This window comes from Apteryx mantelli, chromosome 13 (genome assembly GCF_036417845.1).
Source record: "Apteryx mantelli isolate bAptMan1 chromosome 13, bAptMan1.hap1, whole genome shotgun sequence".
Taxonomy (NCBI): Eukaryota; Metazoa; Chordata; class Aves; order Apterygiformes; family Apterygidae; genus Apteryx; species Apteryx mantelli.
In genome coordinates, this window is record NC_089990.1 from 15,933,337 (window position 1) to 15,958,170 (window position 24,834).

General features: G+C 40.0%; 1 protein-coding gene across 2 annotated transcripts in view; it reads left to right on the plus strand.

Moving 5' to 3' along the window:
* The window catches only part of AFF2 (ALF transcription elongation factor 2), a 337,074-nt gene that overhangs the window by 32,771 nt on the left and 279,469 nt on the right, over positions 1-24,834 (plus strand). The gene's annotated exons all lie outside the window — the stretch shown is intronic.

The window sequence follows — 24,834 nt, forward strand, 5'->3', positions numbered from 1 at the left end:
TTTGTTAAGAAAAGTCTTGAGGATTTTGTTCAATGATATTTAAGTCTCCCCAGAAGCAAAAAAACAACTAAAAAAATTGTGCAAATGTGCAGGATTAGGCATTCCAAAATCAATTTTTAATTATTGTTTAATTGATTTCAGATATAAAAAGGAAACAAAAAAGAAAAAGAAAACTTTCAAAGATATTCTTTACGTAGGGCTTAACAGTCACTTTCTGTCAAAGTAGGTGTTAGAACAATACCAAAATTCTCCCATGGACAACAGAACACTATACCAATATGCTTTTTGCTTGGTTTTATCACTGAGGAGCAGAAGTTTTACTTTATTAGTTTTTCTGTTTTATTTTACAAATATTTCCTGTTGCATGGATCTTTTTCATTTGAAGTGCAGATAACACATTTTTATTCACTGGTGTGAGAAAATAATTGCCACTCTCTTTTAAATTCTGAAGCAATAAATTTAATTACTTATTATGTATTTCTAAGTAGTTAGTTTCCTCTAAGAATTGGCTAAAGATTTTCCTCCCTCAGATCTTGACTCAAAGATTGTCCTTTAGCTAGCAAATATTGATTTGCTTTTGTTTAGCCCCTGTGGAGAGCACCTTATCTCTAAGACTGGGTTTTGTTACGATGAAAGTTGACAGAATTCAGATTTAGTCAGGTGAAGTCTGTCATGGTCAGTAAAAATGTTGAAGGATCACAGTAATAAAATATGATATTTATCTTTTTTTTTTTAAACAAAAACAGTTTTTAAAGATGCAGAGATTTGGGAGAGTTTGAGTTTAGTGAAGTAATTCATGCTAATTGTCTCATCCACTTAGCATGTCATTTGTCTTCTATGAATATCAATACCTACATACATTTAATCCAAAATAATTAATAGCCCAAACAACTAATAATGAAGGATAGAAAATGAATTGAAAAAAATGTTAAAAGATGTTTAAATATATTCGTAATTGCTTAGACAAAAGATAAATGTTGCATTTTGTTTAAAATGATTTCATCAGAAAAATTATGTGAAAGACTGTGATAGAGAATCTTTTTTGTTATGCATGTCAGTGTTATTGTTTTGTTGTTGTGTATATTGTGGTAAGGCAGGAATCAGGCTTACTTAAGTGCCATGGTTTAGACATTGTGCTAGCTTAGTAGAAAGGCCCTGGCTACAGATGGACAGTCCAGAGTATTTAAGTGAAGTGCCTTGGCCCCCTAGCTGACGTAAGCAGAGGCATAGGTGCCTTTGAAGAGTGATTCAGCAGCTCTGCATGCTGACTAATCACTAGATTTAGCCACTAGCAAATGCTAGCTCCAGAGTGATGTCTGAGCTCCTGCCTTTTAGGGCTGGCATAAGGCTCTGACTCAGGGCTGCATCTGCCCGCTAACGATCTAGGGCCTACAGCTCCCTTCTGAAGCGAGATGTCTGAGCACATCACACTTCCTTGAAAAGTAGCAACCCCCCCAACAAAGTGCATCTGCCTTGCTAGTCCCTCGCAGCTTCTCCGTAATGGCGTGGTGACGGAGAGTCACCTAGGAAGCAGGCAGCATGGCTTCGGGGCCCGCGGCGCCCTGAGGGACATGGCCCGCCACCTCTCTGGGTAGGGGGTATTCCCGGAGAAACCAGCCTTCGTGCACCCGCTGGAAGATGAGCTACCAAACGACCGAAAATGCAGGAGTCGCAGCAGCAGCAGTAAGTCTGATCCCGTAGTCTCTGGGATTCACCTGAGGGGGGTTGGTTGCGTCTTTGGTCTGAAGTGCATTTTCTGGAAGATAGGAACTGGACAAAGTAACAGGATCGTGTCTACTGATGTCGGCTGAGAGGTGTGAGTTGCTGTTGTAACATGAGAGCGTATGCGTTCCCTGTCAAGTTCGGTGGGATCTGAGTGGCTCTGGCTTCCACGCCACATGGGGATGGTTTGCTTTTGAAGCATTAGTTGCCTCCCACTGTCATTTGCTGCCTTTGGTTTTAACAGATCTTTCACACGGCTGAGGAAAGGACAGTAAAAATGTGAAGGTGGCTTAAGTAAATGTGGAGTCCCTAGCTGGGAACTTGTCTCTGCCTCACAAAACCTGCTGTGCCGAGTTTTGCTTTCAGGCACGCTCATGACCTCATGTTGTTTCAGGGTTGCACAGGTAGGGCTAGCAGTGGAGCATGACCTGCTGCACAACTTCAGCTCCCTGTCTCTTACCACTGAAGCCTTCCTTCAGGCAACACAGGGCAGTGCACCCTTGATCACTTCTTTTCTGAACATTTTAGGACATTGGCCTTGGAAATTCTTTGTCAGCAGTTTTCTTGCTGTCTTTGTCCTTTAGAGGATTATTCCACTGAGCAAATTGGTGGACTCCACAGGTGTGTTCTGTGGATGTTGCCCAAGTTAGTTTTCCTTGTAACAAGCATGCCTACGGGCTATAACAGAGGCGGCATGGTTTGGGCATTCCAGTTCTGTAGTAATAGTTTGACGTGCTGCAGCTGCCTAGCTTGCAAAAGAGGAGGGGAAAATGAACTTTGGTATTCTTTAAAAATCTATAAAACTTCCTTGGTCTGGACAGTATCAATTTTAAGTGCAATTCCACCTTCCTCATTAATCTGATGCAAATGTGGACAGGCAGCCAGCACAAATGCTGTCTTGCCCTCCAGTTTTACCCCAGCCATGCATTTGATCCAGTTCCCTTCTGCCAGTGTTAGTTTTTAGGAGGTCATGTTGTGAATCAGATCAAGGAAATGATCCTGCTGAAAACATTTGCCTTTTGGGGGGAAGGGGAGGGAAATTAGTTTGCAGCTATATTAATTTCCTGGTCTTTTTGCCTGAGCAGTTGCATGAATGCCACTGCCAACACAAGGAGGGGAGCAGAACTGCTGCTAAATTACAATGTGTGTGGACCATCATCTTCAGATATGCAAAGAATAAGTGTCATGACTTTGTTAATATTTCTTTGCTTTAGTTTTTGAAAAACTGTAGGCTCGGGCCATATGTCTGTAATCATTATTCATTCTTAAAATGTAGAGCAGTCATCAGGCATGTTTTGTGGCTTCTGCGAGTATATATGTGTATGTATGTGTGTTGCAGTATTCTTTGTTTACTAGATTAAATGTACTTATTGGTGAAAGACGTAACAACTTTGCACCACAGTAGCCTTAGCATGAATGATTGTTACATCTGCTGTAATGAAAGCCCTGATGGTGTTAGTGACTTTTAAGCACATGTTCTTCTGAAGATGTTTTAATCCAATTCTCAGAATGTTGCAAATCTGTTGCTTGCAAAGGGTGAAGAAGTCGAATAACTCAGTGGTCTGAGCTGGCCCAGTGGGCCTGCATTCTTATCTTGCCTTTTACTGTGTATTTTTATCAGTTTTCACTATATGAATTTTCCCAGCACTACACTGAAGATGCTAATAATTTTGCAGTGATCTACATTAATACAGTGTAACATGTATGTATTAATAGTGCTATTATAGAAATTCTACTGTAGCATTCAAACTGCTCTTTAATCAATGACCTACATAGTAAAAGTAAAGAATGACTTTTTTGATATATAATTTCATATTATAAACATAATCATGGTAGTTTGATCATAAAGTTTCTGAAGCAGGCTATTGCCTCAGAAATAGCTTATGTTGAAGTAAAGTGAATGTATTCTGGGTAGGTCTCTATCCGTTATGAATTACCAGCTTCAAATGGATGTAGTGAAATACTTAAATTCACTCTGTTTCCATATTTTCTTAGCTGATTAAGGTAGCAATACTTCAGTGGCTGTGAGAGCAGTAGGGAAAATTTTAAATGTATGTGAATAAACAGGTTTCCAGATAGGGGAAACTTTTTTCTTCCCTAGTGGTGCGTATTTCGAAGTGTTAATTTACAAAATCCTTAGTAACTTTGCAAATGCATTTAGTGTTGTATGTGTAAAATTCTGCCTCTCCTTTTTTTTTTAAAGCCTTTTACATAGAATTCACTCCGCTTACATGTATCTCTTTGCATAAATACCAATAATGCTTTAATTTATGGGTGTTTGCTGTTGGGCTTTGTTTAAATGAGTTCCATCCAGAAGGAATCAGAGCCTTCTATTCTTGCAGAAATGAATAAAACACATGAGGTGAATTTTCATACAACCCATTTCAAACCTGGAGTTTTCAGGGTATAATTTAGATATTGCATTGGTGGTTTATGACCATCTAAAGTGTAGGTGTATAGGTAGGAGGTTAGACAGATGTACTTGTAAATGGCTAGAAGCAAGAAGGCTGAGTATGGTCTCCAGCAGTGCGTATTTCAGCTCAGAGTTTCCCATCTCTATCCTAAGGCATTAGATGTTACTAATTCTCCAAAAGCCAAAGATTTGTTTTACAGAAGAAAATTCTGATTTGATTAAGATATTGCTTCGAGACCTAATGTTCCTTCAGCAAATCATGCCACGACTGGGAATGTGCGTGATTGGAAATAAACTGCATGTTATCTGAGAAAGAGAGAAAGCGCCTCATGATTTGGAATGATCCTGCAGAAGCAGCGTTTAGTGTAATGACAGTATACTTAGATTAATTATAGCGCTGCTTGCAGGCACCACTGTGTAGTTACTGTTGTGTCAGCACTTTTGCTGTTAACCCTATGTTGCAAAAGTTAATAATTTGGCTCTAAAAAGTGAATAAATCTGGTTTAAATTCAGGCTTTGCACTGTATGCACAGAATCTGCTTTTAGTTAGGGAGTGATTTTTTCTTTTTTTTTTTTGTACCTCTAGCCCTTCAAAGTTTACAATTGTAGAAACAATATCTACTTAATATTGTGTATGTTTTCTCCTCTGCTCACTTTTGATAGAAAATTTAATTTCAGTAAAGACCTAGACTGTGTTGTGATCACTTCAGATGGTCTGAAATAAAGAGCTGAGATATACGACCTTGAAAATTGGATGCTGTGAATATGAAGATACCATTTTCTTGAGGATTTCTACTCTGTACATGAGTTTAGCTTAAATTTGGCCTAATGTGTATTTATACGATTAACTGTAATGGCTCTGAAAGATTGTTAAGGTCTGAAATAAGTGTTGAACATGTCTTAAAAGCCTATTTACAGACAAGATTGGAAATACTCTAAAGAAGCTATTACAATTAGTCATGTGAACACTACTGAGTATTTTTTTTTAAATAAACATTCAAAATATACTGTAGTCATAGAAGCAACAGTGAAATTAAGTAAATTTTTGATCAAGTCATCAGAATGTTCTTAATCCCCATTTTACCATCGATGAGATGGTAATAGGTGCTGAGCAAATAAACTTTGCTTGTACCTGGAACATTTTATTATAAATGTGCATGTACAGAAATCTGGGCCGATTTTTCTAGCAGTTCTTACTCTCTTTTATCCTTTCTGCTTTCTAGTTTCCCCTGTTAGATTGTATTTTACTTTTCCTGAGTAGTGCTGGCAAGTGGCTCTTATCAAGAACAAATGATGCCATAAATCAGGAGCGAAATCAATGATGCTGTGGGGCCGTAACAGCAAGATGCGGTTCTGTGGGCCCGGGTGCTGCCGAAGCCAAGAGCGAGGGCCCTGGCTATTGCTCCAGCCCTTGCCTTCGCTTTCGCTGGCAAATACATATACAGCTGCTTTGTCTCAGTCTTGGAGTGGAGATATCCATATTAAGCTCCTGTTTTAATGTGATTTTTCTCATAATGGAAGCAGTAAAAAACAAGAGGATATTCATATTCAAGTCAATATTTTTGAGTAGAGTTGCAGAGAAATACAGAAAACACTGAATCCCTCCACCCTTCATACTAACAGAGTAGGATTTAAGAATGACAGGGCTGGCTGAGGTTTCTGGCAGTGTGTGTCTCAGGTCTTTTTCTTTTAAGCATGCATTCCCTACAGGTGCAGAGGATACCGGGTCTTCACATAACTTGTTCCTTCCGTCAGGGGAAGGTTTATCTGCCCAAAGCAACAGGGTCCTTAATGTCATGACTGGCCATTTTCAGCTGCAGTTACTGCTCTGCTCAGTGATAGGCGTTAGTATAAACACGGAATGATTTGTGCAGCTGGAATAAGGCCACATATGTTATGCCAAATATAAAACGAGAGGGCTGATACGAGTGCCTCTTGGACATGTCTTTCATTACCCTTTACAATTCTCTGTCCTAATAGGATTCGGAGGAGCCAAACACCTTCTGTATGCATGGTTTTATTAGAGTGCTTTGCCTCGGGCCCTTAACTCCTTTAGCTGGTCATTACCTGACCAGTAAAGACCTCTAAACGGGTCATTAATGCTTAAGTAATAAACTGTTTCACAAGACTATCTAGTACAGAACCTCTTCCATCATTTTTACAGTTACTGTTTTATAGATAAATCAATGACCAACAACTGGATATTCTTGTTTTGCTACATAATCTCATACTACTGGCCACAGCAAATACGCCGTGGTTTCATTTCACTGCATTGAGGAGAGCTGGCGCTCATCACATGCAAGTAGGACCTGGAGTTATATGTGGGGTAAACTGGAGGAATGGTGAAGAAAGAAGGCGCATTCTACTCTGAGCAGGAAAGAATATCTGCTTTTGGGGAGATTTGTTTTTTCCTTCTAGAAGTTGTGTAATTTCAACAGTGTGGCTTTTTCCACCCCGGCCATATGAGGCACCAGTAGCCCTCAATGTAGTCTAATACTGGCAGAGAGATGCATTTCCTACTTTCACAGAGCTTTTCTGAAATAGCAATTTAGTTGTTAATGTAAATCTTGTACTCTTCTGTATCATTTATCTGTTGACTTTCTTAGTTTAGAATATATTAAATCCTTACGAGATACGACAATAGAAGTTAGCTGTGGCACATATTTTTCTTCTCGTTCTCGACATGAAGTTTTTTGCACCTTCTCTGACTAGCATATCCTGTTAAATAGGTCTCTGTGCATGAAGCGGTACAGTGCTCTTTCTCCCTGGAGAGACAGAGAGAGAAAATGCACAGTAGGTACCACAATTTTTTGGCAGATCACCAGGTATTTGCTATTTCAATCCTTGTTAATATCAGAGCAACATTGACTGCTGAGCATTGAAATAAGCAACCCAGTTATATACATCTTTTCTCATGTTAGCCTTTGAGAAGGGCCAGTCTGGGCTGTGGGTGTCTTGGGGTTGCTTTTTTTTGTTGTTGGGTGGTGGGTTTTTCATAGTAATGCATGAACGTTCCAAAGAGGAATGAAATTTGATGCTGAAAATGGTTCTTTGTAGATGCACAATATTCTTCTGTGGTGATATGGAACAAAATCTCTGCAAATTGACAGCTACTAGTATGATTAGTGCCCTTGGAGCAAACACTTGGTAATTATTTTTCTAAGAAACTGAAAATATGTTAGTTATGGGACAAGTTATCACTGGCAATGCAGAACAATTAATATTGAGCAGCTGTTTCTATGATAGGACTAAATCTTTTGGAAGAAATATAACATTGCCATGTTTCTTTATTTAATTCTTATACAAATTTATATTTTGTAACCAGTTGTCCAGTCTGTTTCCGTTATGAATAGATGTTATTCCCCAGTGTAGCTGAGGAAGTAGACAGCGAATTTCCATTCTAGAAAACTGCATGCGAAATTTGAAATGGAGCAATGATAGATTGCAGGGGTAGAGTGTGGATGCCTAAACTGATTTGGAGGCTTAGGACTTGCTGTAGACAGTTTTACATTTGGAGCTGCCATCTTGAATCTAACAAATTATTAAAAAATATGAGACAGGTTATTCTATTTATCAAAAGAAACAGTACAGTAAGTGGGTTTTTTTTCCTTTGCATTCTCTTTTTGAGATTAATTCACATAAAAGTCTTAACCTGACCCACCAAGAGCTCTGAGATGACTTCATCCCTGCACATTATTGGGCTAGATCCTCAAAGGTGGAGATGGAAGTGATGACATTTTATGCAGTGAATTATCTGTTGACTTACAGTTTAACTAGGGATGAATTTGACACAGCATTTTGTTCAGTTTACAGCTCTCATAAAATTCTTAGCACCTGCAGCAGGAATTTAGTTCTTTTAAAGCAAAAATGCACCAAAACTCACATAGGATTAGGAAACAACACTTCACAGGTTGCAAATCTGCAGTTGTCCCACTGTCGTCTGTGTTGATAAACAGACAGTTCTGAGGCCATAGCAGCAACCGTAATGCCTGAATTTGTGCTCAACACTTCCCTCGGACTCACGGACAGAAGCTGTCCCGTGCGTCACTTTGCTGTGTTAGGGTGACATCAGGAATGAATTTGGCCTCATCTGCAATTGCCTAATATAATCTGCCTCTACTCTGCTTACTTCAACTTACTACCTACAGTTATTGATTTGTGTGCATGAATATTAAACTTTCCAGGTAAACGCGTAAGAGTAAACGAGTTGACTATAAAAGAAAGTTATTTATGTGCACTGAAAATGAGTGCCCATTATTGTTTTTATAACAAAGCATTATATGGCATCATTATGTTGTGAATAATGATTGTTTCTTCCTCTTTCCCTGATAGGGGAGAAACGTATCTTTATGTTACTGTTTTTGTTTCTGGCTAATGTAGCCTCTGTTAGCCCATTTGATGTAAAGATTTTCTTCTCTAATTTTTTTAAGTCAAACTTCTGTTAGAGAAATTTTTCGTGACTCTACAGCTCTTAGGTTCTGTTATGTGACTGAGTCCAAGTGTGTTTGCCTAGTGATTACAACAAGGCAGATACAATATTTACAAGCCTTAGCAATTCCTGTGCAAATGCAGTCTCCAGAGAAGGGCACAATAACAAAGCAAGCAAACATCACAGTTATCTAAAGACTAAGAAGTTGCAGGCATCGGGGTGGTGACTCACTCCATGGACAGGAACCCTGGAGTTTTGGAGTAATTTATGGGGACACCGAAGAGATGGATTTCATTTAAATACAGTAACTGCTCAAATATTTCTAAGTTAAAAAGTCAGCTCGTGGTTAAGTAAATATCCTCTTGACCCCTTTTAACTCTTGTGATGTACCGTTGTTTTAAAGTATTTACTTTGAAATGCTTGAGTCATAAAATGACCCAGGAGAGATGGGTTGACCACAGATAGTTAATGCACAAGATTGTATTGCTTAAAATTTAAACCCCATACCCGTTTTTTATCCAGTCTATTGTTCTTTAATTGGTTAAATGAGGTTATAAATGGAGAGCTGTGGAGGCTAAAAAAAAAAAAGATTGGTTTCATACAGTATTGCAAAAAGCATTAGGGGAAAAAAATATAGAGAAGAACAGAGATTCCTTCTTGTTACTATAGAAACCAATAGTGATCAGGAGGGGAGAGGATTTCTTTCAAGTGTACGTTTTAGTAAGGCTAGCTCAGCGCACCGGAGGGCTAGTGCAAAAACCCTCCAGCGGCTCGCGATGCGGCGTTCGTGCCCCTGCGATGCTGGCTGGAGCAAGGCTAACGCATAGCCGCGAGTTGCTGGTCCGCGGTGCGGTGGGCGAGGAGCTCTTTGCACCGCCGCTGCCCCAGGGAGCGCAAGCCCGGAGGGTGCTCCTCGGCCGCCGAGCATTGCTGCCGCAGGGAGACCAGCTGGACTGGGGACGCGCACAGATCGGGTGTTAGGAAGGGGGACAGGATGAGGGGAAAATGCTGAAAGAGACGGGTGGTGTTCTGTGTCAAAATTAACTGTGCTAATTGCTTTGAAGCAATCATCTCCTTTGGTTTTATCATGGCAGAATCAGGGCCACTGAAATCCTGTGTGTCAAAACGATTACAGACAGGACTCAGTGACTTGGCTTTTGAATTATGATCTCCTTCCTAGTATATCACATAATACATAATCCCCTCAATAACGGAACTGTATTCCTAATTATGTTCTGTTTTCCTACTATCACTAAGTGTTGCCATAAAGAGCAGGTCAGGCAAGGATTTGAAAAACAAATTTTGAGAAAAAAAATCTACGTCTTAATCAATAAGGTACCCTTAAAATAATTGCAGGATTCCTCTAAATGAAGTTCAGGTCAAACACAATGTCAAAAATAAAGCAGTTTCAATTTGCTGCAACCTGACAGGTCCAAGAAGTGACTGAGGAATATCTAGTAACTGGCAAAGACACCTCTGTTTGACATTTACTTTTGCATGTAAACAGTAGAGCACTGTATATTGGCATGTGAATGTATTAGTTGGTGGTGATTCAAACCCTGGTATGAATTTAGATGGTATTCCTTTCTGTTTATAAATACATAGTCTTGATAACAAGGGAACATTTACTGCAATCTTGCTCTGCAGTTGTCAGAGCAGAATGAATCATTTTGAAACATAAACCTCCTCAGATCTCAGAAATATCAAGAAAAGCATAAAACATAAGGGAAAAGGATTATAAAATACAAATAAAAAAGGTTCTTAACATATTTAGAGGCCTATGGGCTGTAAACACTGTAGATTATCATTAATGAAACTCTCTGCCAAGTACACAAGCCACTGTTCGGCAGCAGCTGTTAAGCAAGCATTGTTCAAAGCTGGATAATCCCTTGAACATTCTCCACTGCGGCTCTGTACCTCTCCCTATTAGTAAACAGATAATTGCTTTGTATTTTCCTTTGCACATTTTTTTTAAATTCAGTTTTACTCCTCTTTGCTGTCAAAAGGCTTTATCTTGCAATAATCACTTAGGCAAAAATCCTGCAGAGGTCAACAGGCAGGGCTGCAATCTCCTTTATATACATCTGTAAATCTGGTGTAATACTATTTAGTCCTGTGGTGTTACTCTGGCTTTACACTGGTAAAACAGATGAGAATCCTGCTTTAAAACCAAGGTGCTTGAAATAGGGCTGTAATTTAGAGGTAGGCTTTTCCTATAAAATAAACTCTTCTTTCGAAATAATTTGGGAATTAATTAAAAAACTACTTTCTGCAGTTGTTTTTTGCTTTAAAAATAAGTTTGCCGTTAAATGTTGGGAGGAGGAGAAGGTGGCAGGGGACTTGCTGCGGACTTCATTTGTCTGACAGTTCAGGCCCTATAGGAAGACTTCCCTGGACATGTAAAGTGCAAGTCTCTTGAAGAAATGTGGAAATTATGGCAACTATTATTTTTCCTGCATCAAAATATCCTTAAGTTGTAACAACATGGAAATAGTGAGCCATAGCCCTGGTAATTGCGAGTTCCCTTGAGCTCCAGTGGCTATTATGGTTGAACCGAGAGACGAGCTTATCTTGCACTTCTGGAATTTCTCATAACCCTACAACAAAGCACTATTGATTTTTCTCAGCCAGGCAGGAGGGGAGGGGGGATTGAAGAAGGTCATATGTAAATGTGCTAAGTTTGATAAACAGCTGGACCAGATATTACTGAGTCTAGAACCTAGACCAAGTAGCTCCTTTGTGTGACCCCGCATAGCGCATTTGCCATTTTGGCCCCATGAGCGCCTTGTGTCTCTGCAGCGGCCTCTTTAGGCTAACAGTACTTACTGACACAGTCCATTCGGTTTAAAACCACCGAATCTTTTTGATGGGCGCTGGCTCCACAAACTGTTGGCACCAACTTTCTTAGTCCAAGACCTGGTTCCAATCCCCAAAATCAAAGCAGATGGATACATAATTCAGAGAGCAGAAAATATGATTCATCCTCAAACATGCAGGGTTTCAGCAACTGTTTCTGTCTCAGGGCTTAAAATCACATGGCATGAGCAGAGGTTTGAGAGATGGTGTGTTGTGTCCCCTGCCCCCCTCTCCCCATGAGTAGGGCATAATGGGTATTTTCTCGCTAATGTATTTCTGTACGCATATAAGAGAAGAAATTGCTTTTTTCTTCTTTCTCCTTAATTGCAACATGTTGTTTTCAAGGGAATCTAGCTATTTCTGTTCAATGCAGAAGCAATATTACTAAATGCCAGTCAACAGGAATAATTAGAAAAAGGATGGTTTACAACTCCAAAAAAAGAAATGCATTTTTTCCCCATTTTCCAAAAAATAAATTACCAGTGAACCAAGAACTGTTTTTAGGCAAGGTTTCAGGAGGCAGATTACATAGCAAAACTTTTTCCTTGTTTTAGTGAGAGGCAGTATTCATTAAAGAGAGGAATTCAGGAGTATTTCTAAGGAAAAAGGTCTTGCAGCAAAACTGCAAATTGAGCAGCTAACTCACTGATCCTCCCAGCAAAGTAATACCAATTAAAAAGGCATCTGCAACCAACAGAAAGTACAAATGTACTGATCTCAGTTGCTGAAAGGAAGACATGTATGAAACAATATTATCATTCTGAAGTGCAACTAAAAGGTTTGGAGAAAGGGTTCCTCAAGTGCTTTGTTGTAAGAAGCCCTACTCCTTGGAGAAGATCTGCCATCAAATCTCTCCGAGGATATGTGTTAATTTCTAGGATTTTCTTGGCAAAACAGCTATGCAAAAATTCTGAATTTTAGGCAAATTTACTGACATTAGGAGGTTAATGCTAGGCATTTCCAACAAAGCACTTCTACCTTTATAGTAATAAGAAGGTTGCAAAAGTGACAGTTACTGGGTTTGTATCCTTTTTGGATACAGATATTCAGCCAGTTGTGGTGTTTGGGGATCCTGGAATGATGCTCCGCTTTAGCTGAAAGATTTTGTTGCCCTTAATGATCTTTCCAGTTGCATAAAACTCTTGCGTGCTCTTGGCAGTTGCGCGCTGATTTGAATTTGCATTTCTTTAGCATGCAGAATGCATAAGAATCTGCCAAACTTGTCTCAAAAGCACTGCTACCAGGCAAAGCAAAATAGTCGGTGATTAACTCCAGATTTGCAGAGGGTTTAATGTCAGTGGTACGCAGCAGCATGGGCAATGGGCAGGCAGGTAACTGTTGGGTGCAGAAGAGCAGCTCTCCTCCTAATGCCACTGGACATTCATTTCTGTTTTAATGGTAGAGATGATACGGGCCAACTTACAAAGGTTGTCCTGTAATCTGGTGCTTTCGTTTTAATTTACAAGAGCATATTAGACATAGGTAGTCTGTAAAGTTCACATAGATGGCAAATCTTGAGGATCGTTAATCTTTGGATATTGGACATGAAAAACAAAATAAACCACCTCGCTTCTATATTCACTATATTAAATATTGGCATTTTGTCTTTCATACGAGTGCAAAGGAAGAAGAGGTATGGAAAATAGGAAAGGGAGAAGCTGGAAAAGAGTCAAATCCCATAACTAATGCTGTATAAACAGACCATAAGTTTTCAGAGAAGCTACAAGGAAATCAGAAGAATAAGGTCGAACAGTGTTTTCCCCTGCCTCCTCCCGCCCCCCTTTACCTGACCATACTCTGGTATAAAACATTGTTTCTGAGAAGTCTAAAACACAGCTGACCTGGTTGCCAGGCAAGCTGAGATTCTGAGACTTTTCTTATATTTTAAAAGAAAACAAACCCCAACTGTTCTCAGTTCCCCTCTGGTGGAATTCAGGAATGCCTTTATCACTTGACTTCAGATGATGGAGGACTCGCAGCTTCTCCTAGCACCCGGTCAGCTATCGTGTGCGAGTTTGGCAGTCTGTTTTGGAGGGAATGAAAGGATTGGAAATCCTCGTCTTGTTCGGAGAAAAAAGCCATTGTTGCCAATGACCAAGTGTGGGGACTCTGAGCTTGGGCTTCTTATTAAAGGATCATTCAAATAAGGTAAACAAAATGATCTGACTTCTCTCTTGGAGAAAAAATTGTTTCCTGCAAAAGCAAATAGCAGTCATGGAAGCATATGGAGTGTATGCCTTGGAAGTAAAAGTAAAAAAGATCCACAGTAAAATTAAAATATTGTTGTAGGAAGGCACCATTACTTAAAAAAAAAATCTTTTGAAAAAAAAAAAACAAAATAAAAGGGAAGGGGAAAAAGCAGTGCATACCTACTAACTTCCCCCCCTTTTTGTTCTGGGTTTAATTTAGTAAAGCAGAGTCATAAACCTTGCTAAACAGTCAAAAAATTAAATGTTGCTGTATAATTTATGGTGGTTACAGGATACATGAGAGTGCACTTTAATTAGCAAATTGCATGTTTATTTTATTTGCTTAGCATATAATTTAGATTGGATAAATGCGCTTTGACTGGCTATGGCACCTTGGTATCCTCATTTGGTATAATTTTTAATCACATTGTTTTGGAATTTTATTGCAACATTATACAGTTGCTATAACGGTGCACAATTAAGTATGCTCAGTTCACACCTTGCTCTTGAGGAAATTACTTGAGGAAATTATCTGTATTTGGATGGAGCACTTTGTATGGCAAGTGAGAACTTGGGAGTAATAAAGAAGGCACACTGTGGGCACTAGAGCTGTGATCTGAATAGTAAATAATAATAGTAATGATGGCACCCTCTTAGTGAAATATGTTTGAGAGGAAAAGGAAAAAAATAGTCCAGACCAGCCAGTGAAACATGGTGAGACTAGGAGGAGCGCACCAAAGAGGTGGTGTGCTGGGAGCACCAGGCACGGTGACCCGGCACGTGCCAGTGGTTCTAAGACTTAAAAATATTTCTGCACTTTTTGGATTGTGTACTGCTGTGTATTTGATTGCGCTCGGAGTGTCAACCTGGGATCAGTTCAGAGCATCCTGACTTCAGTAGGCTTTGAATCGGAAACTCTGTTCTCCCTGTTTGGGTTTTCCATGCAGTGATAGGACTAAAAAAAAGGCTGTATCCATGCTTTAGGGAAATTCAGATTCACCTTACCAACCACATTTAAAACCCCACTTTGGGTGGAGAGTCAGTACTCCATCAGGTAATGTGTTCAGATATTCTACAGGTGTTACTAGAGAATGTAATAGGGATGAAACCTGCAGGTTTTGGAAAGAAAGGAAAAATAAGTAGATTCTTTTTTTTACAGGAAAAAAAAAATCCCTAAACCTATAGAAATTAATAGGGAATAATATTTTTACAGAAAAGATATTGGAAGGAATATAGAGCATTTATCTGAGATTTAAAATAAATCTAAGCAGTGGAATTTTATATAGTAGTTTGACTTAGAAAATTCTACAGAAAAGCTATCATTTTCTATTACATTCCATAGACCTTTTCCATAAGGGAGGTCTGAGTATAACGTATATGCCAGTCTGAGGTCCCAAGTGGCTCTGTGTCAGGAAGATTGATGCCGGGCCAGATTATGCTTTCAGTCACACAGGTATAAATCCGGGGTAACTCTAATGCCTTGCTCCCACTGAGGACAGAATCCGGCCCGCTTGCTCTCCTTCTCTGCTTTTGGGCAGCTGCCCCCGAGTAAGGCACCCGTCGGGCGATGGACGCCGGGGCCGGCAGGCGGTGGTGCCACGGGTGCCTGAGCCCGAGCCAGCGTTCCTCGCGTGGCTGCGGTGCGCTTGGATAATGCCGGCTGCAAAGAGCGTTCCTTACCCTGATCATGCTTATTAAAGCACACAGAGATCAACAGATATGGCAAACAGATGCTTAGTCACAGCTGATGTGAGAAATTTGATTTAATGCAAGTTTTACAATTTGAAACTACATCCTTTAGAAAAACACAGGCGATTAATCCCTACTGCATGCAAGCTAGTTGACTTTGTTTAAAATAGGATTATATCAGGATGATAAACAGAGACTACGATTAAAGCATCTTTTTGAAGATCATTGAAATATAGAAGAAGAAAAGCAAAGAGGAGAGTGGGTTTTTTGTTTGTTTTTTTTGTTTTTGTTTTTGTTTTTACTAATATACTGGAGTGTTTAAATAATATTTATGGGCCCTATCATGTAGGTGTCATAGTGCTGTAAGAAAATATCTGTGGTATTTAGAGCCAGCCTTGCAGTCCTTTTAAATATCTGTATTGCTCTGTAAAGGCAGACAGTGCTTCCCAGCATTCCTTATGGAGCGCAGGGAGAAAGGCATGGACCTCTTGAATAATTAATATGGTTTTCAGAGCAGTAGTCATGGAAACCCAGGCAGTGTCACATATATGGATTTTAGGAATTAGGCACGTTTTGAATTGCACATTTAGCCAAAAAAAAACCCCAACATGCTGAAGTCTTAAAGATCAGAAACATTTTCTGATCAGAGTGAGGCTCTTGTTTACACTGAAGAACACACGTATCTTACAGTTCTGTATTTAAATAATATTTGGATTGCTAAAAATGTAAATGGTATCTATCTGAAGGGCCATTAAAGGCACCGAGTGCCCTAAGTCATCTTTTAGATGTCTTGCTCCTTTTTTTCCCCCGCCCCCCCCCTTTGTCCCAGACCCTGAAGATATTAGGATGTAGGTTTTAAACTGTATAGCCAATTGCTATTCACCTAAAGGACCACAGCTTTACCACTAAGTTTCTGGGTCCTTTCTGTTAGTTCAGTTGTGTGGCTTTTTTATCTGCCTCAAAAAATGTCTCTTCAGGATCAATATCGTCATTACCTTGGGTGTGTATGTGGAAGAAGTCAACCAGGCAGCAGTGAAAAGCTATCATCCAGTCCTCAGTAATATTGTACGTGTAAAGAATGAAAATACATGGAAGTTATTTATAGACCATAAACCCTCTGGTTTCATAAACCATTTTATGCTATTATTTGTCCAAGTCTACAGAGTCTCTCCCGAGTTCACAGCGCACTCAAAAGCCTCTGTTCTTTATTTCTGGCTGTTTGAATGGAGAAATTAATTAGAAATACACTTAGCAATTTATGGACATGAAAAGGCCATTTGGCCCAGTAAGCCTGCTTTCTTTTACCTTTTTTCATCCTCATTTTGTTTTGTCACTCTGTCTTTCAATCTACTCTCTACTAATAAAAATATCAATCTGTTTCATAAACTCATTGAGACTTTGTGGCAATAATATTACTTGGCAGCATAATATGGCATATTCATTACTCTGAGCAAGCTGATTTTCCTTACGTTTTGTGATCCAGATTCCTCAATTAGATGCACACTTACAGCCTTCATTGAAGTCAATGCGAGTTTCATAGCTGTCACTGATAGCAGATATTGGCTCATTATTTCCAAATGTGAAATGATGTCTGCACTTTTGTTTTGCTTTTGTTTTTTGTTTTTTTTCTTAACTGCTGTTGAAGAGGTTCTCCCCCTCCCCCTGCCGCCTCTGCTGTATTTAAAGTGTTCCTAACAGGAAATGCAATAGTTCTGTTCAGTCATTTCAAAGTTATCTCTTTCCTAGCAAGAATAAATTCAGTCACGTTGGCCTGTCTTGATAACAAATCTTCTTAAAAACCTTGAACCACCTTGGGTACTCAAAGTGCCACCCCCTCTACAGTAAAACCAGCTTACCTGTGTGGGGCTTAAAACTAGGATTCTGGTTGTGAGGTGGTTATTACGGAAATAATCTCACTTCCTGTGATTTGTATTCCAGCCCTTTGCTGAAGCATCTCTGTGTCCTTGTTGCTTTTCCTTTTACTGCAGCCACACACAGAATGGTTTCGAAGATTTGTCTACACCGAGCTCTAAACCCCTTTCCAGTCACTCAGAGCACTGCTTAGCTCTTCCTTTTAATGTGCATTCCCTCTCTCCTGGCTTATTATGCTCCAGCACTCTCAGCTAGATTGTCCATCTGCAGACCTTTGAGAAGATGTATACTGATGATGGAATCAGTCGTAAACTTAGGAGGCCAGCTCAGAAAGATGTGCGAATATCTGGCTGCCCAATGGAAATGACTCATAATTACACGAGGACTTTCAAGACTTTCAGCCTCAGAATTCCCTGGCAGCTGATGGTCTGCTCAGCTGTAGGGTTTTCTGGGAGGAGTCTGATGGGAGCTGGCTGAAGCACCCAGCATCTTTCAGGCTTTTGGAAGGATTAGGGAAGTTAAAGGAGGACAAGACTGTGGTCCAGGACTGCAATCATGTGCAAGACAATTTACTGATGAGTCAAACTGACATCCCCACAAAAGCAATTAAGGTCACATAGGGATTATAACCAATCCAAGAGCTTGTCTTCTGAGCATGTTTGGCTCTTCTCATTTTCTCCTGTCTTTCAGGTAGGACTTCAGTATATTAGTGCCAAATACCTTCCTTCTTCCACTGCGAGCCATGTTCATGGTAGCAGTGCTATCCTATCCTCATTCCCACTTAGGGTTGTTATGCTTCCCTAATAATGAATAATTTAGAACTCTTACTCTATTCCATATGCCATAATTTTACTTTAATTCATTTCCTAACAAAAGTCCGGCTTATGATCCAACTGTTGAATTTTACTCCCTCATAGTTTTCATTAGCAAGTACTGGCATTAGTTCCACCTGTCCTTGCGCAGAGAGTTTTTATCATTATTACTTTATCACAGGAGCACTTTATCACTGGGGTGATTATCACTTTACCACAGTTCTTTATTATGAAATGATAATTCTATATTGCAAGTCAGCGAGGTTGGTTACATAGTTACTGGGTTTAGTAGATGATATGAGGTAATCAGGCCTGACTCTGTCTTGAGTACTGCACCCAGAGATGTAGCATACTTGTAGAATACCAAAGACTGTTCGTATCAGTTGTATTGGTCTTCTGCTTCATCTTTGTGTGCCAGCACTGCACTAACCATCTGCTTTTTAGTGCTTTAATAAAGTAAACCCATCTGAAGACATCTTAATGACACCTTTTGCAAAAAATCCAGTTGTCTCCTGGTTTTATTGCGGAAAGTTATTTAGCAGTTGTTTAGTTTTCTTCTCACAGGACTGTATATATATTTTTATATACAGACATGCGCATACACACACACACTTAATTTTATAGTCTCAAACAGTTCATGCTGCTGTCATATCTGCAAGTAATCTGCAGTCCCATCATTGTTGTGACCTTTCAAGCCACTGAATGTAAATCAGATTCTTACCCTCTGGTGGTCTCTGTGGCAAACTAAAATTACTCACAGATTGTATTCGAGCAGTGCCCATCAAGTCGGATGACAATGCAAGGAACATATCATCGTTCTGGTTGCGCTGGCGTGTTTCCAGCATTACCCCAACTGCGGTGTGTTACAACGCAATCTGTAGTTTGCCGAGGGCCCTACGTGTGTGCGCAGCTCTGTTAGCTGTCACACGCTTGCTCGTAACCATTGTGTTCTCCCTGACTTCTACCACCTATTGATGGAAATCCCTATTCTGCTTCTGAAGCCATCAAATCTCTATGAAAACATTATTGGCTTTGTGGATTTCAGCTTTTTAGACTGACATGATACAATAACATCATTCTAGGTAATCGGTGGAAGACAACTCACAAACCATGTTCTGCCCAAATTTGCATATTTCTTTACAGGAGCATTCTGAAGTCCAGGCAGGTATTTTGGTGCTTGGAAATTGCAACTAGGGCACAAGATGAAGTCTCCAGGAAGAAAACAGTCCAAAAAAAAGCAAGTACAGAGCAGCAGGATAGTACTGGAAATTCTCCTTGTAGGCTATTAAAACCATCATCTTCTGGCATGATTCAGCAGAAAGACGTGTGCAGCCTTGTTCTTTCCTGTAGAAAGCAAAGTGACCATGATCACAAGTTTCGTTCATTGGTAAAGAAAGCCTATGATTAGACCGAGGGAATAAGAGGATCAATAAATATGATTTCCACAGAAATTGGTAGGTAGATGAATGAATAGCGCTGTTTTCAGTTCATCCATTGGTGCTTGCTGTGAGACTCTAACAGCAGCAGTCTTATCATATCTTGGCTTTGATAGACCTTTCAACTTTATAATTTGTCACTTTTCACCGAAGATCAAACAAGGAGGAAAATATTTGTATAAGGCAGTCTAGGTTTGACCTCTGAAGCCCTGGCTCTCAGAGCGCTCACATGGAGCAGGTGGGCTTGCACTGTACTTCTGAACAGAAATCACCCTGTCAGGCTTTCTCCTGAATCCCTCTCTCCTCTTAGATGTGCACTGGAAAAACTCTGGTAGAAGACTGATAGCCCTTTTCTCCTTGTATGAAATTCTGGATTTAAGTGGCTACAGGAATATCAAAACTTAACGCACTTCTTTCTGGCTTAACGGAAGAAGAAAAAATGTTTGGATATCTTGGTGTTCGTAGTCTGTTTTCATCATCTGTCCAGGGCTGTTTAAAAGGGACTGATATGAAGCTAGATTAAAGAGGCTCAAAGCACAGCTGATCTGTCTTTTAATACATTGTCAGTAGAAAAGGCTGTCTGAACGTGGCAATGGGCTTTAGATCTTGGTTCCCTCAGCTCGCGGTGGAGATCAGGTGAACCACTGTACCTCATGGAGCGAAGGAAACTGAAACCATGGATCTTTGCCACAAATCTACATGGCACGTGGCCAGTTAAGAGCTGAAATTGGTTGGTATTAGCGGCAGGGAAGTCAGAAAACGCTCTAATCATACCTATCCCAGCAGGGCTCTTGGTGCACTGACAAGACGATCGTCTTAACAGACTCTGAGAACTTTCTTCTTTAAACACACACAAAATAGGGGAAGGGAGGGATGAAAAGGGAGGGAGAGGGAAAGACGGAGAGGAAAAGCTTCAACTCTGCTGATGTGGCTTCTTTAATTTGCTGTCAGTGATGCCACTGATGTTAATTCTGGCAGGGTTAATTATGAGAAATTAAAAAGCCGCTCAGAACAGACTGTACCCTTCCTACTCCAATAAAGAGGCAGCTCTGGCGTGAGAAAATTTCTTCATTAATATACATCCCCAAAGGGCTACTGCATACAGCTTTCTGAATATGAATCATAAACTCCCAGGGACCCTGCAGGAAGCAGGGGAGATAGGATTCAGAGGAGATTGACTGTGTTACTTTTACTGCTTCAGGAGAATGACGCTCAGGCTGGCAGGAAATCACCATGCCGGTGACATTAGGAAAGAAGAATTTATTAATTTGCATGTTGGCATGTTGCAAGCTTTGAAATACAGTTTTAAATATGTTATGTACAGACATTGCTGTATCAGTGTTCTGTATGTCAGTCTTTAATACATGTAGCTGTTAACATGGAGCTTAGCGTAAGCATTGTAATTGTTTACCATTTAGTATTTTGCAAAAATGGCTTTAGGGCATGCATTTATTTCTCAGGAAAATTTCACCGGCTTCTCACAAACTAGGCACTATATATCCTTAACCTAATACATTACAGTAAATGGCAATCCGGTTATACCAGATACATTGCAGAAAGTAAACTGAGAAGAATACCACTCACAAATTGTGCAGCTCTAAAATATAAGCTGAAAAAAAAAGATTGTGTCCCAAAACAATAATCCATAATTTATATTAGTATAACTTGGCAAAGCTGCATTACCAAGCAAATATAAGTGTAAATGGAGCCAGATAAAACAGTGAAATACCTCAGTGATATTAACTTTCAGCAGAAATAAAGCCCTATTGTTAAAAAATTATGCACTTAGGCCATTTGCAGTGTAACTCTCTGATGTTGACAGGGTGTTCCAAAGTGCCAGTGCAGTTTTTAAGTCTCCTCCCAGGAAAGGTATTACAGTCTGCAAGTCATTACTGCAAAGAAAGCAGTTCAACAAAGTTACCTTACAGCACACAGGTCTAAAAGGAGGCCAGAGAATAATTTTCACGTGAAAACATGTCTTTTTTTTTCTCTCTTCTAATATACGGTGAAACACTAATATACAGTGGAGCACTTTTGATTCTAGGATCTCAACAGGCTTCACAAACATTAATTAATTAACCTTAATAACAGCTATGGTCCATGAGTGAGGTTTGTTGTAAGTGGTCATTCAGAGGACTGATAAAAATCAGTTGAGATTGCCCTCTAATAAAAATGGAACCGATTATTTATAGCAGTTGAGAGTACTTGGGGACAACCTCTTGAGAGAAGAAGTTAGCTAAGGAGATTGCTTTCTCATGCAGGTTACATTGCATATTAGTGTGGTTAGTGTGGGTAACTGTACTGGAACAGTCTGGAGTACAATGTTAGGGCTTGTGTGAAACTTCTGTACGTCTGCTTGTCAGCATGCTAGGATGACCTGACAGCTCTTTCAATACCAAATTAGCCAAACTTATCAATATTCTTTTATTATTCTATTTGCTTTGTCAACTGGAGCTAGAGGTACAGGTGCACTAAGTGATAAGCCCAAGACCACCACAGGCTAAACTCAATGTGATGTAGTACCGCCGTGACTGAGGAACAAAGTCAGAAAACCTTACTGTCATTTTCTTGTTCTAATGATAGAAACCCATTTTCTGCCCACGTAACTAAAGATCTACTATCAAAACTAAGGAAAAGATTAGGTATGTGCTATAAAAATGGCATTTCCTTTGCCACTGAAAAATTACCTTAACATTTCCAGGAATAAAAGACCTCCTTTGTTTTCTCTGATTCTAATCCCTGTCTCCAATTTTGCCTTAGAAGTGTGTGTCCCTCCCAAACCCTGAATCCCTGCTGTCACCAGCTGTGCATTTGTTGGCAGAAACCCACTTATCAATGTTAAGGATGAACTTTGAGGCTCATTGAATCATTCATTGTAAACCTCGCGTAACAAACATAACATTTCAGCAAGATTTCTAATTACCTTTTGACTATTTTTTCATAATGCCCTGTTGCTATTGGAATGGCTCTGATGGCATACACAGAAATAACATTAGACTGTAAATCTATCGACTGAAGCAGTGGTAGGAAGAAAAAAAAGTAGAAGGGGAGAAGGTCATTTTTATAATTAGGGCAATATATCAGCATGCTAGGAAGGTGAACTGGAAGAAGTTGTTAGAAATGGAAATTTGACTGAAAGTGAAAGTTCATCTGTGAGTCTCTTCTTCCCTGCTGTTACCTTACTCCGCAGAGCAGCTCTCCTGACAGCTCCTGGCTATGTTTTTCTCTCTCAGAGAGACTGACTCTGCAACCCAATACAAGGGCTGCATTAGCTCCTCATACCATCCTGCAGGATGACTGTCTTAAAATATTCACGTAGTATAGTGGGCATTGTTCTCAAATGACTTCAAGGTATTGTTTCCAAAACTCTTGAGGTGAGTAAAGCCACAGACCAGTGTAGGACTGGGTTACGCAGTTGTGTCTTCACTACATCCCATTCAGGTCTCTGCAGATAAATTAGAAAGCCCTGTCATTTGTGCCCAAACCGTGCTGATCGGTGATCAGTGGACCCCCAGTGGTTCCCAGAATTAAAGGGAATAGTATATGAAAGTCTGTGAGATGCTCGGTGAGGATGGTCAAGGTCTGGTGAGATGAGATAAGCCTCACATGCTGGCGTTGATATGCATGGTATCAATGGGGAATCAATATGCAGACTACTGGGAATGGCAGCCATAAAACCCTTTCAAAATCTTTTGATTTCAAACAGTCTTTCCCAGACATCAGCATATTATTTAAGCGAAGATCACGAGAACTGCTCTCTTTTCAACTGGATTTTTCATCTAAAATGCAGCTCACTCGCAACTTGTTACTGTCTAAAGAGAATGCTAACACTGCCACATTTCCTCATTAGCTTTGCATAAGACAGACTCCTGTGTCACAGCTGATGGAGCCTTTATGAGCCTTTTAGCCAAATGACTGATGTTTCCCTCGTTATGTCAGATCTGAGGGCACTGCTGGCATCTTTCTTTATTCGCTGTCTAACACCATCAATCGAGCAGCTGCCATGCACCCATGATCAGGCTGATTATTAAAATGTGCTCAGGAGGCTGCCGACACCAATTTTCTTTCATCTGAAGAGGCCAATATACACTGGCTCAAGCCGACAGTTATGTACATGGAATATTTAGTGCTGGAACCAGCAGGTAAGACTGAGGCTGATTCCTCCCAATCTGGATCCAGTCCACTGGGATTATCATTAAGATGTTATAGAAACAATGTTGGTTTGTCCTGCAGCAGCAGGACAGCTGCTCTCTGTTTGTTGGGGAGTACTTTCTCTAAAATATGCTTCCTTTTATCCCTGCTGATAAGACGTCACAGCCGTAGAAGAGTTCATTAAACTTGAGCCCCGCTAAAAGTAGACTCTTGTGTGGTTGGTTGCACCTAAGATTTATAATACTAGTTTTCCTCTGCTGTCCCTTCATCCACCACTATGTGAGTCTCTGTCAAAGAAGTCCTTACCTTCTTGTTGTGCTAATAGTAAAAAAAAAAAAAAAAAAAAAAAAAAAAAGCCTCTGCAAACAGTGTAGTTGAGATCTGTGGGCTGACCCGGGGACTCTGGGATTGATCAGGAGATCAAGCTCACCTGGAGGCTCCTGACCAGCAGCAAATGCAATAACTCTGCTGCACATCCAGGTGTGTGGTTGGGAACTCTCCCTGTTAACCTACTTCTGCCTTCGGGGTGTCTAATCTTCAATAATTTCTTCAACTCCAAATAGTAAGTTGAAATCATTTTTTCTGATGCACTTATCATTTTAATATTTAAGCATGGAGCTGTGAATGTTTGACTATTTTATTAGCTGGGGGGTCATATGTTTTTAAAGGAATATTTTAAGTTTAATGGTTATCAGACACTGCTTCACCTTACGTACTCCAAAGGGGTTGTCTGTAAATAACAGGCATACCCAAACAGATTTCATAGGGAGATTTATATGTGGGTTCATATACATATTATGAGTAGAGATTAACATAAGGAAGAGGGGAAAAATACCATCTCTGCATGCGTGTGCACAAAGCAGGCTGCAGAGCAAGCAGGGCTAACATTGGCTTTCACCACATTCTTCTTGTTGGAAAAAGGGGCCAAAAGTTCTGTGCTGTGGTGGATCCCCTCCTCCTGCCCTTGTCCTGTCTGGTCTGTTAACCTGCCCAGGCCTCCCTTTCTCCGCATCACCTCTTAAATAGATTGACAGGGTTCGGAAATGGTCTCTGCCTTCGTGAGACAATTTGTTCTGTCCGTTTGCTGGAGTGTTTAGCCCCAACATGAAAGCTGGCTGGTGAGGAATTCCAGGAGCTACACGGCGCCCTCAATCTGCCTAATGTTATACCGTCTGCCCTGGTTCTATAGGGAATACAAAATCGGGTAGTAGCATGCTATATAATACACATATTTTTCCATAATTCATTTTCACCTTTTCTCTGT